Here is a 6,000-nt window from a genome sequence, read left to right as displayed (position 1 = left end):
CTGTAAAAGCACTATGAAGTGGTATATAAGTCTAAGTGCTATTGATATTGAAGTTACTGTAGTGTTTTTCATAACCAGTTAGATGTGTACTCTTAGATATTCAACATATTTTGTTGAGGTATTCAAATTTTTTTAATGTGCAGCATCCTAAATATGTTATTTTTTTTTGTATTGATTGACCGCAGGCTTGTGAGATGGTGCTCAAATACATATCTCTTGTTCCTGACTGTTGGCACAATTATTAAGTTGACATATAAAATCTGGAGTGTAACTTGTTTTCAACACCTGGTCTACAGGTTTAGGCATATGTGCTCAGATATATTTTTTTAAAAAAAGGGAGAGATGGATCAGGTTGCAAACCATTTTTCTAAAACACATTTATGATGCTTTTGTAATTCCCTATTTCTGTTTATTTTCATCTTGATCGTGTTCAGACTGCATTAAATGCATTTTTATTTTCTCTGGGTTTTAGTGGGACCTGATATTTATTGTGCTGCTGCTAACTTGTCTTGTTTTTATTGCCTCAGGACTTTTATCTTTTAAAGTTTTCATCTGATTTTATTTTGTTTCGTGTTTTTAAAACATTGTTGGCTGTCTCAAGACACGTTGACTAAAAAGTGAGATAAGAATGAAGTTGGCTTGTCTTTTCTGATGGAGGATGGGACCAATCTCACTTCATTTAAAGCCTTCCTCAGTATTCAAGAGAAAAACTTCTTTGAAGCTGATGCATTCCAGATATAGTCAGCAATAGAACATCTCCCCAATTAAAATACTGTACCTGGTATCTCCTTCTATAATGCACTATGGTTCTACTATTTTTGCTATCCTACTTTGTACCCACCTCATGTGAAGTCCAAACTCTCTGGAAATGTCTCTAATGCTAGGAAAGATGGAAGGAAAGAGAAGAAGAGGACAACAACCAGTTGCAAGATGAATGGATTCAGTTGCAGTGATGATGAGTGCATCATTGGGAGACTTGAAACAACAGGTTAGGGACAGAACATCAAGGAGAAACTTTATCTATGTTGTCACAAGGGGGTTGAAAATGACTTGATGGAACTTAGTAAATCAATCAATCAAACCCACTACTCAAGGTATCCCTTGACTTATGACAACAAGTGAGACCAGAATTTCCATTGGTAAGCAAGGCAGTTGTTAAATGAAATGGCCTGATTTTATGACCTTTTCTACCACAGTTGTTAAGCGAATTCACTTGTTAAGTAAATCATCTGGTTGTTAAGCAAATCCGATTGACCTTTGACTTTGCTTGTAGGAAACCAGAGAGAAAGTCACAAATGGTGATGGCACAACTCCAGGACACTGCAACCATCATAAATAAATGCCAGTTGCCAAGCTCCTGAATTTGATGATGTGACCATGGTGATGCCATGATAGTTGTAAGAGCGAGGATCAGTCATGAGTCACTTTTTTCCAATGCCATTGTAACTTTGAACCAGGGGTGGGTTCTAAAATTTTTTACTACTGGTTCTGTGGGAGTGGCTTATTTTGTGGGTGTGGCTTGATGGTCATGTGACAATTATTTAGGATTTAGCAGAGGTACTGGTCTACCAGGCTTTTAACTGCTTGCAGAGCTATACCAATCTACCCATTTATTTTTTGCAGGCATTGGTCTACCCATTTATTTTTGCAGGCACTGATCTACTCATGTATTTTTGCAGGCACTGGTCTACCCATTTATTTTTGCAGACACCGGTCTACTCATTTGTTTTCTTTTACCACTGATCAGCTGTAGGGCGGCCCTTTGAAGCCCCACGGCAAGAGTTTAAACAGTTTTTTTCCCTCTAGCCATCAGTTGGGACTCAGGAGGCAGCAATAGATTGGGGATTGGGCCAAATAAAAGGTAAGAATAACATGGGGTGGGGGGCGCGGGAGGGCGCGGGAGGGCGCGGGAGGGTGGGGGGGGCAGAACCGGTTTGGTGATGTCATATCGTCACTGCTACCGACTTGGGAGAACCGGCCAAACCGGGAGGAACCCACCACTGCTTTGAACAGTCACTAAACAAATAGTTGTAAGTCGAGAACATCTTTAGCTGGTTTTCTTGCCAACAGAAAATACCTGGGGGAAAGGGAAACAAAGCTAGGGGAATTCATCAAATGCTTTCCTTAAATTGCAAAGATATGAGCATTGACTGGTTTAAGTACTGAATCAGAATAGGCTTCAGCAATGATAGCAGAACAACATGTGCCAACATACTTTTCTGCTGGCTCATGGACTGGAGAGAATCACTTGAATACAGCAGCCTGGCTTTGCTCTGTATGAAAGTATGTTCTTGGATCTATGACCCTTCCATTGATTTCTCAACTTGTGACACTCCATAATCAAGTTAGTGAGCCAATTCCATTGCCCCAAACAAGAAGGCAGATGAAATTATACGAAACTTCTACTTGTGATATTTAACTTGTGATGGCTTATTCAGAGACAAGTCAGCAGTCAATGAAACAATCATCGATGACTGTTAGGTGCCAAATAATTTCATCCAGGGTTACATTTTAGCAGGCGGCAATGCTTGATTTTGTCTGAGCTGAGCAATTAAGAAGAATCAGATGAGGGAATAGTTTCAGTGATATATTGTGTAAGTCTTTTTTGAATCAGCAGCATGTTAGCAGAATCAGTAAATAAACTGATGCTATATTTATCAGTAAATGAGGCTAGACCAGGAAATTAAAATCATCTTGGAATGAAGCTGTGAAAACCACCTCCACATTACTGTCAAGATAATGTCACACTGACATTAATGTCACATTGACATGTCTGAAAAAATCATCACTTGACTTTCACTCAAAAAAGAGTTTACTTTTGGTAAACTTTCTTAAAAGAAATTTAAATAATAATTTGAGATGGGCAGCTCGGCAAAGAAGGCCTTTGTGAAGTAGCATAGCTAATATCAATGTCCCAAAGGTGCTTTTTCAAGAAGCTACTGGACTTTGTGGTTTTTCTTTGAAGACTTTTCGCTTCTCATCCAAGAAGCTTCTTCAGCTCTGACTGAATGGTGAGGAATGGAAGGATTTATACTCCTTGCAGACAGCTGGTCATTTGCATTCTTTTAGAGAATAGTTGAGGCCACTTGGAGGTTTGTCTGTGTCATCAGGGTCACCTGAGTGGTGCAAATGGGTGTGGAGCCTTCTTGGAACTGCTGAAAGGACTGTGTTGTAGATTGGAGATAGATGATATCGTATTCCTCCCCCTCTGTTGAGAGAGGGCTGTTCAATTTTAACATAGATGGATGGCCTCTTTGACGCCTCTTTAAAATAAGCCGTCTCTCTGTCTAAAATGTGTATAAATCCGTCCTTTCCTCACCATCCAGTCAGAGCTGAAGAAACTTCTTGGACGAGAAGTGAAACATCTTCAAAGAAAAAACCAGAAAGTCCAGTTGCCTCTTGAAAAAGCATCCTTGGGACAACCATGACATGGACGACTGAGAATCTCCATAGACATTTAGCTAATATGAATGTTTTTTTTCACCTTCCTAGCCAACTGTGACTGTAAATTATTAAATATTAGTTATCTACCCATTAAAGCATTTTTTTTCTGCTGTGTTATATAAAAAAGCAGATATACCATTACTTTGATGAAACTAGAGGTAGGCTTTTCAAAATTGCACCAGGCTCATGGGCAGAGGATTTGGGCAGGTGTTGCCTTTCAGGGAAGAAAAATTGACTATGGAGGATTGATTTATTTAATCAATTCATAAGACTGCCCATCTCATAGTATACAACTCTGAGTTGCTAACAGTCAAAAACAATAAAAAATGTAATAAAAAGTAACAAGTTTAAAAATAATAAATGGTAATAGTACAATGAAAGATAGGACATTTACTCATACCTTTTGGCCATCTCATTAGAAATTAGTGCACATCACACAAGAACATCACACTCACTTTGAAAGAATGTCTTGATCCCAATATTTTTTCTGGACCACTTGAATGAGAACTGTAGGGAAGAGTGCAGCTCTTCTTTCCTGTACATGTTAGCTCAAACTTGCATCTGATTTATGAATGAAGTAAGTATGATTCGCTGCTCTCCACAAATCACATATAGATGGCACTTTCCAGTAAAATTAGTTGTTCTGGCTTGAGCCATTTTAAAGCTGCTCTGCTTTGCTTTCTTACTGAAAACTTCTTTCTCTAATGTTCTCGTATGTGCAAAAGCAAGAACATTTGGTGTAAGATTCTGATTGCATGGAGTACTGCTTCTATACCTGTACTCAGGAACACTATGTCAGCATGTGGGTAATGTGGAGTAGGACCAATTGCTGCTTGTCATCTATTTTTGTTAAAAGACAGAATCCTAATTCCTTTTTGTTCATTTACTGGGCAACCCATGCCCCATTGGATCATCATATCTGAGATTTCATTACCTAAACAGAGAAACAGAATGACAAGGACAGGCAAAAAAAAAACAAAAAAAAAAAGCAATGGGAGCAGGAACAAATTCTAACTTCCTGCAAACTTTTCTCTTGATTTCCCTTGTAAAGAACCCTTCCCTTCCTTTCCCATCCTCCCCTCCCCTCTCCTCCCCTCCCCTTCCCCATCCCTGCTCTTCTTTCCCTGGAAGCTGGTAAGTGGCTGCTGTTGGGTGTGGAAGGGAGTGAAGGACAGTAGAAAACTGTCACAGAACATTGAAAATGAAGATCACATGAGCTCAGCTGCAGCCAATAGCAAGTGAAATAGCTACAAGTTTCCTGGATTTCATTTCTTTGGAAGTTATGGGTCCCGGATTTTGAAGACATTCTATAAGTTAGCCCATTCGAAGTACCTTGGTTCAAAAATTCTTACTCTACGATGCACCATTTTGCCCAGACATGACAAGAATTTTAGTAACATAGATTTGAAACTCCATCTTTGAGCATTTGAGGCATCTAACAAGAGTAGTCATATTGAAATTAACAGTTTAGCTATGAACCCACTGAATTTCATTTTGCTGCTTGGAAAGGGATTTTACCTCATTGAGTTTTGCCTATACTGTGAATCTTTGCATTAGACGAACACAGATGAGATGCATGAAGCTGTTGCCTTTTCTTATGGCAGTCAGCACATCCCAGAGCTTCACACATGTACATCACAACAATTCAGCACATAGCTCCAGATGGTTCTTGTGAACATACCATTAACATCTGCAGGAGGCAACACCACAGAACATGGCAGTTCAATGAATCCCACACAAAGGGTGAAAGTTGCCTTTGTTTGCATGTGATACAGAGATATAACATACTGCAAACATATGCCAGGCATAATAAAGGGACAGGGTGCTTGAGAGATTGTGGAAAAAAAATGCAAGACATCTGCTTCTAATCACCTATTAAAAATGGTACAAAACTCCATGTCCATGGTGTTTGCAAACCGGATTTTAGAACAATAGTCCATATAATGCAGTGATCTGTTGTTAAGAATTTTCCCCAACTGCTCTGATAGTTATGAAGTGATGCAGGCTTGTGTCAGTGTATGATTTTGTAGCAGCCCAAACTTTCTTACAAGATCTGTTGTGGGGGATAAAATTAACACCCATGAATTCTGCTTGGAGTTCCTGGAGAAAAGGCAGAATATTAACCTAGCAAACATCATCACTGTTGCCATTATCATTTTCATCATTGCTATAGTAATATTAATATCTAGCCTCATGGGGAAAAAAGTTCTAAAGATATCCCTATCAGCTGGTTTTAAAATGTGCAATTTCCTATCTGAGAAACAAGTAGAATGAAAATATGAAATGATCTGTTTATGAGACTAAGCATCAGCAGTGCTGGGTTGACTGCCAGGAATTTTAGAATTAATAGTTATGCTAATGGTTACCACAGGAGATCAAAGATAAAATAAACAAGTTCCAAATTTCTGCACCAACCCTGCTTGGTTATATGGTGGATGAAGAAGAGCAGAAGCTACAGCTGTGTGGTAGATTGTATGTTTTGTATGCAGACGTTTTGACTGTTGGATTGCCCAGTATAAGGCAAGATGACAAGTACAAGTTACGTTGTTGTTCTGG

Source organism: Pantherophis guttatus, chromosome 1 (assembly GCF_059756535.1).
Source record: "Pantherophis guttatus breed Tessera chromosome 1, ASM5975653v1, whole genome shotgun sequence".
Taxonomy (NCBI): Eukaryota; Metazoa; Chordata; class Lepidosauria; order Squamata; family Colubridae; genus Pantherophis; species Pantherophis guttatus.
Note: the sequence above shows the minus strand (reverse complement) of the source record.